Here is an 8,048-nt window from a genome sequence, read left to right as displayed (position 1 = left end):
TGCCTTCACGCCAGATGCGGAAGGTTGTGGTTGGAGCAGGATATGGGCACGTCAGGAGTTCAGCTTTGGCCATGGAGAGTGTGAGATGCCTTTTAGGCATCCTAGCAGAAATGCTGATTTAGGAGCCTGATGCCTAGGAGGGAATTCTGGGCTGGAGATACAAAATCGGGAGTTGCCAGGAACAGTCATGAGATTCGAAAGAAAGACCAAGGGAGTGTTTGTACATAGACAAGAGAGGAGGTCCAGGGACCGAGTCCTGTACCCTCTCACACTAAGAGATTAGGGAAAGTTGAAGAGCTACAAAATCAGCTGAGAAAGAGTAACGAAGGAGGCAGGAGAAACACCGGGAGATTCAAGAGAAGAACGGGGCTCTGGGGGGACGGAACGAGGTACCACTCATCGTTCATGTGTAGTGAGACCTGGCATTCATCACAGGGGTTAGCCACTTGGAGGTCACTGGTGATTTGGCAAAGGGCAAGCTGGAGAGAGAAAGAGAAGAGAAAATGTAGACAATTCTCTATTTTCCCGCCAAAGAGACCGGAGAAATAGGACAGGAGCTGGCAGGAAAGGGGCATCCACGTGTTTTCCTTTGATAGAAGGAGTAACAGCGCCCACAACAGTAAACAGTTTCACTACCCCCTTTGCTTGTGAATGGCCTTCGTGTGTTGTGCCTCGGACCGCTTCCTATGGCAGACCCTGCCTTTCCAACATTTCCGGAATGATGCATCGTTCAGATTTGCTTCACGGGCGTATGGTTCCTGAATCTCTGTGGCTCAGACTCAGGAAGCATCTGGCCTCTGTCCAGAGACCTTATGCCTCGGTGAGACCAGAATGTTCAGCCTAACCGAGAGACCCTTCTTTTGTTTCCTTATTGCAAGTAAGTATGTTCTGTTCTGAGAGGGAGAGAGAGAGAGAGAGAGGGAGAGAGAAGGGCAGAGAGAGAGGAACAGAGAGAACCCCAAGCAGGCTCCATGCTGTCCCTGCAGAGCCCTATATGGGGCTCGATCCCACGAGCCATGAGATCATGACCAGAGCCAAAATCAGGAGTCAGCCGCTGAGCTGACTGAGCCACTCCGGTGCCTCTGACTTAGTGAACTTCTAAATGTAAGGCGTATATTACCTTTACTTCCTTTCCATAACCCCAGGAGCCTGCGATCCATTCAACAAGCTTTTTCTGTATATTTAGTGTGCTGGACCTATTGATAGGACCTAGCCATGAGGCAGTCACAGTTTGATGACGAGCTACATGTAATAGTCATGAAACCATAATTATAACCGATGTGGTATAATATCTGGGGATCCCAGTGACGGCCAAGAATGACTATGCAGGGACATGAGAGAAGTGATTTAATTTACTTGATCGAATGGATCAAGAAGATGTGTACATATATACACGGCAGAATATTACTCAGCCATAAAAAAGATGGCCATTTGCCAATCTGGCCATTTGCAATGATGTGGATGGAGCCAGAGAGTACAATGCTAAGCGAAATAAGTCTGTGTGAGAAAGAGAAATACCATATGATTTCACCCATTGGTGGCATTTAAGAATCAAAACAAGTTGGGGTGCCTGGGTGGCCCACTTGGTTGAGCGTCCACCTCTGGGTTTCGGCTCAGGTCGTGATCTCGCGGTGTGTGGGTTCGAGCCCGGTGTTGGGCTGTGTACTTGTGGAAGCTGCTTCGGAGTCTGTGTCTCCCTCTCTCTGCCCTTCCCCCGCTCATGCGCGCGCTCTCTCTCTCTCTCTTAAAATGAATTAAAAAAAAAAAGAAATAAAACAAGCAACCTAGGGGGAAAAAGAAAGAAGCAAGCCAAGAAAGAGACTCAACTGCAGACAGCAAACTGATGGTTACCAGAGGGGAAGGAGGTGGAGGGATGGGGGAAATAGGTGATGCGGACTGAGGACAGCATTTGTATGAAGGTCATGGGGGGGTTGGATGGAAGTGCTGAATCATTAAATTCCACACCTGAAACTAATATTACACTGTATGTTAACTAACTGGAATTTAAATAAAACCTAAAAAAAAATTTAATTTATCTCATGGGAATAATATGTGAATATGGACTTTAAAACGTATAAGATACTAGGATAGCCCATAATAAAAAAAAATAACCACGTGGTACATCTTTTCCTCCATTAACATTTTGTTTTAATTTTTTAAGTTATTTCTGCACCCAGTGTGGGGGGTTGAACTCACAACTCTGAGATCTAGAGTCACGTACGTTACAGACTGAGCCAGCCAGGTGTCCCTCTTATCCCCACTTTTGTGTCTGCTTTTAACCATATCATTCTTAGCTGACTTGGTGGTTACATCCATATTTTAAAATTATAATCTATCTATATATAATATATATATAATCTATATATAAGAATCTATATATAATCTATATATATAATCTATATATAAGATTCTATAATCGCATTCTATTTTTTTTTATTTTATTTTACTGTTTATTTATCTTCGAGAGAGAGGGAGAGACAGAGCACGGGTTGGGGAGGGGCAGAGAGAGAGGGAGACCCAGAATCCGAAGCAGGCTCCAGGCTCTGACCTGTCAGCACAGTGCCTGACACGGGAGCTCGAACTCCCGAACCACGAGAGCGTGACCCGAGCTAAAGTCAGATGGTCAACTGACTGAGCCACCCAGGCTCCCATATTATTATTATTATTTTTATTTTTGACGTATCAACTTTACACGTTGTCAGTGACTTCCTATTGTGTACGTGGTTAAGTTAGCTTTCGCTGCTCTGGGCAATTCTGCCAGCCTGTCCTGCCCTTTCAAACAGGATACTCGAAATGCGTTTCCTAAAAATGCCTTCGATAAGCCATGGGGAGACTGTTAGTTGTTTGGGGTTGCATTTGAAACCGGGTAGGCGTTTTCGAGGACAGAGCGGAGCCAGGTGGCAGAAGGAGGGGCATCCCAGATGGATGACAAGTCACATAAAATGATGGAGAGGGCGAGGGGAGGATTTCAGACGCATAGTGCTTACGGTGCCTAAGCCGCACAGGCCTGAAGCATGATTGCAAGTTGTCCCCTGAATTATCCAGGGCACTGTGTGTGGACAGAGGGAGCCCAGGAAATAAAAAAGCAGTAGGTTAGGACAAGTCAATCCTAGACTTGTCACAAAAGCCATTTCTGTCACCCATACAGGCTCATCAGTGGAAACAAGAGGCCCAAAGCATTTTGCATGGAAAGATATTTCCGCAGCCAGACATGAAATATTTTAAAATGTCACAACCTTTTTAGCTACTTTCATATTTTAGAAACCAAATAGGAAGAGGTATTTTTCAATTAAGTCCTGTCTGGAGTAAATTTGTAAATGGAAAGGCTGCGCGAAAAAAAGAAATTATACTTTGCCATTGTTTGGGCTGAGAATTTAATTAAAAGAACATCGGATTGCTACAATTTTCACTTTCCTTCTTGTATCAATTGCTACATATCAGATTAAATTTTAACCAACATATCAGAACATTTAGTTAGAACATGTCAGTACGCTAGGAATTTACAGGTGCCACCGTGCAGTAAACCTCACCAAAACCGTCTGAGATCAGTTTAATTATCATTCGGTGTCATACTTACAGAGAGGAAGGCTCAAGGGGCTGAAGTCACTTGCTTGATGCCATTTCTAGAGCAACAGCAACCATTTAGGTATTTAGCAATTACTCTGTGTCTTGCCTTTGTCAGCTGTTTCGCTCATACTATCTCATTTAATCCTGCCTTCCCTATAGATGGTTTTATGTCCCCATTTTGTAGATGAGGAAACCGAGCCGTCTGGGTTGGCATTTCATAAATTTCCCACACCTGTTAGACAGTCGAGCTAGGACGCTCGTCTTAACCCAGTCCTATTTCTTAACCAGCACTTCGAAATCTCACTGAGTTTTTTTTCCTGGGTGTGCTTGTAATCCCTCCTGCTGACGACCACCTTCACGGGAACATTGGTGTCTAAAATCATCAGCTTCCCAGGAATTGTGGTTTCTGAAAGTGCTGGAAGAGAAGGGAAGGCCGAAATCCACCCACGTGCTGGGATCCAGAATACAGCTGACCCTGGAACAACATAGGTTTGAACTGCCCGGGTCCGCCTGCGTGTGGATTTTTTTTGTTATAAAAACTCTACAGTAATGTAAATGTATGTCTTCTTCTTTATGATTTTCTTTATATGTGTGTGTATGTGTGTGTGTATGTGTATATACACATGTATATATATGTGTGTGTATATATATGTATATACATGTGTATATATACATATACACACACATATATATATTCAGAGGAGAATCCCAAGGAGGCTCCACACCATTAGCATGGAGCCCAACGCAGGGTTTGATCCCATGAACCACGAGATCATGACCTGAGCCAAAACCAAGAGTCTGACACTCCGTCAACGGAGCCACCTAGGTGCCCCCTTACGATTTTCTTACTAAAATTTTCCTTTCTCTTACTTGCTTTATTGTAAGAATGTAGTATACTATATATACCCTACAAAACACATGTTAATCAACTGTTGTTGGCAGGACTTCAGGTCAACCGCAGACGCTTAGTGGTTGAGTTTTGGGGGAGTCCAAAGTGATATGCGGATTTTCGACTGTGTGTATGTGCCCCTAAACCCACATTTGCAAGGGCCAGTTGCATCCAGAAATGTGTCTGCCCAAGCATATTTTATAGAATCCTGAAGTGATACGTTCTCAGAATAGGAAGAGACCGCAGAGGCCATCTTGCTCCTTCCTTTCCTTTCCCACAGAAGAAGGTTCCTCTCTGTGACATCGCTGGTAAGAGGTCACAAGCACCTGCCTGAATACCTTCCCAAGTCCCATGTTGCACGGAGCAGAATCCTGCCGCTTAACTGTAATTGCTACTCCTGCGTCTGTATTGCTGACCTTTAAACTTACATAGAAATCTGCTCACTTTTTCACTCTTTATATTCATTGAGTCACCTGCCTGTGTCGCGCACCTGCTATGTGTCGGCTGGCATCATGGAAGGAAAATGATTCAGGTGGCTGAGCAAACGTGTCCCAGAGCCCTAAAGCAGAAGGAAGATTTCATAGTTCTTAGAGAATGGAAAGTAGTCCAGTATGAGTGGACAAGAGATTGTCTTACAGACAAGTGTGAAGAGCAGCCTGGAACATTCTATGCCTGCTAGCAGTAACTTGCCTAGAATGATAGGGACATATTGAAAGGACGAGGAGTGAGCCTGGAGGGTCAGCAGCAGCCCCTGGCCAGATCAGGGACGATTTGATTGTCGAGATAAATAATGATAGAAATAAATTCTAGCCCATCAAATGAAATAGAAATCAGCACTTCAATTATGTCATAGACTGAAGAATAAAGACGTAAATAAACCCTGGAGGAAGGGTAGCTCCTTCTTACAGAAGAATGCCACTGGAAAAGTAGGAGCAATTGTGGCATTAGAAAGCTTTCAGTGGACTATGAAATTAGTGGGTGAACAGTTTTATGGGGAGCAACATGTTTCTACATCTTATCAGAAGATACTTATTAATAACAAAAGGGGAATGAGAAACTGTATAGTGGAGAAGCTTAGTGATGACGTATTAACTAGTTGGTCCAAGTCAGCTTCGCAGATGATCTGGGCAACCTGACATCATGGGCCTCTTGACATGATGCACTGAGAAGAACACAACCTCCTCACTATGGGCTCCTGCCAGTACTTTTTTTTTTAATGTCTTAAAAAATTTTTTTTTGAATATTTACTTATTTTTGAAAAAGAGAGTGACAGAGCGTGAGCAGGGGAGGAGCAGAGAGAAAGCGAGACACAGAATCCAAAGCGGGCTCCAGGCCCTGAGCTGTCAGCACAGAGCCCGATGTGGGGCTTGAACTCACGAATTGTGAGATCATGACCCGAGCTGAAGTCGGACACTTAACTGACTGAGCCACCCAGGGACCCCGTTTAAAATTTTTTTTAATGTTTATTTATTTATTTATTTATTTATTTTTTAAAAAAAAATTTTTTTTTTCAACGTTTATTTATTTTTGGGACAGAGAGAGACAGAGCATGAACGGGGGGGGAGGGGCAGAGAGAGAGGGAGACACAGAATCGGAAACAGGCTCCAGGCTCTGAGCCATCAGCCCAGAGCCTGACGCGGGGCTCGAACTCCCGGACCGCGAGATCGTGACCTGGCTGAAGTCGGACGCTTAACCGACTGCGCCACCCAGGCGCCCCAATGTTTATTTATTTTTGAGAGAGAGAGAGACAGACAGACAGACAGAGCATGAGCGTGGGAGGAGCAGAGAGAAGGAGACAGAATCTAAAGCAGGCTCTAGGCTCTGAGCTGATAGCACAGAGAGCCCAACGCAGGGCTCAAACTCACGAACCGGAAGAACCAAAATCAAGAGTTGGACGCTTAACCAACTGAGCCACCCAGACACCCCCTTTTTTTTGATGTTTAAGAAAAAATTTTTTTATCTGACACCACTCTTAACTAAATCCAGTCATGAGGAAACATCAGGAAACCTCGCACTGAAACACATTCTACAGAATAACTTGCCTGCACTCTTCAAAAATGCCAAGGCCAAATAAGGACCAAAGAACGGGACGGAGCTGCTCTTGATGAAAGGGACACTGAACGAGACGTGACACCTGAAGGCCATGCGTGATGCTGGATTGGATCCTGGGCTGGAAAATAAAAATAGCTTAAGAGGATATTGTTAACGCCATTGGCAAATTTTGAATACGGCTTGCGGATGAGATAATAGTATTGAATCGGTGTTAAAATTTCTGATTTTGATGATCTGTTATGTAAGAAAATGTTCTTGTTCTTAGAGATCCACACTGAAAATGCACATTATGTCTCAGAAAAAAATATCTGTATGTCTATCCTCCATCTGTCTGTCTATATCTATCTATCCATCCATCTATCTATCTATCTACCTATCTATCTATCATCTATCTGTCTATGTAGTCATCTGCCTATCTATCTATCAAAAATGATGAATCAAATGGGAAAAATGGAAATAATTGAGGAAAGAGAGGGAAGAATATGAGAGTTCCATGTATCATTCTGGCAACTTCTCTATAAATTTTCAATTATACCAAAATACACAAGATCAAGATTAGCTGGAGAGCTTGCCAGAGTCCGATGCAGAGATCATGCAGGTTCTCATACATCATCTTATTGATTGGGAAACTCATGGAAGTTTCCATAGTGGAGGTGGAAAAGGCTGGATGTTGAGTGACTAATCAAGCGTGGGAAGTGAGGCGGGGGAAGGAGTGTGCTTCGAACGAGTGTGTGGATGGGACTTCTCACTGAGTAGAACTAACCGGTTTGCCAGACTCCTCTTGACCTGTGACAGTTGGCTCTGCCTTTCACAAAGAGGGGTAGCCAGACTTGATGCTGTGTGTTAAAATCTGGTTCTTAGCGTCTGAACATCTTCATTTCTCTCTCTTAAGGAACCTATTTTCCTATGTATCCAACTAGCTATTGAATCCTCTTAATGCTTGTAACCGTCCTTCCCCCAAATCACAGGAATTCATTCTCTCCTCTGTATCTCTAGGACCACTATTTTGGTCAAAATGTTCATGATCTATGTTCCAGACTTGCTAATTTTTTTCATACCTTCACTTTCTCTCTTCCCGCCTTGCCTGTAAATCTGGGTAGGTTTTGCTCACCTTAGAAAGACTCCCAATCCTGATAGAATTGAATTCAGGCTTTTTGTCTTGGCATATAAAGGCTCCCACCACGCCACCGCTCCCCCTTTCCACCGTCCCCTCTTGCTTTTCCTGAACACTATACGAATAGAGCGTAGCGCCTGAGAGCACCGGGTTTGAATCCCACCCCTGACCCATTAACCACTGTGCCCCTTCGTACAAGGTCTTTCTTTTCAGTCTGAGAGTCTGTTTCCTCCTTTAGGTAACGACAATGTTAGCGCATTTGTAATGTTGTTATAAGGATTAATTGAGAGGATGTTGGTAAAGCGCTTAGCGTATTGCTTGGTGCGTGGCAGTTGCCACACTCAAAATGCCTGGAGTTTCTCCATCCTCTTCAGATACTTATCAGTGCTAATTTCCTCTACTGGGTGTTTGCGATTGCACCTACCC

The sequence above is a fragment of the Prionailurus viverrinus genome, chromosome E3, assembly GCF_022837055.1.
Source record: "Prionailurus viverrinus isolate Anna chromosome E3, UM_Priviv_1.0, whole genome shotgun sequence".
NCBI classification, from domain to species: Eukaryota; Metazoa; Chordata; class Mammalia; order Carnivora; family Felidae; genus Prionailurus; species Prionailurus viverrinus.
This window is presented reverse-complemented; position numbering follows the sequence as displayed.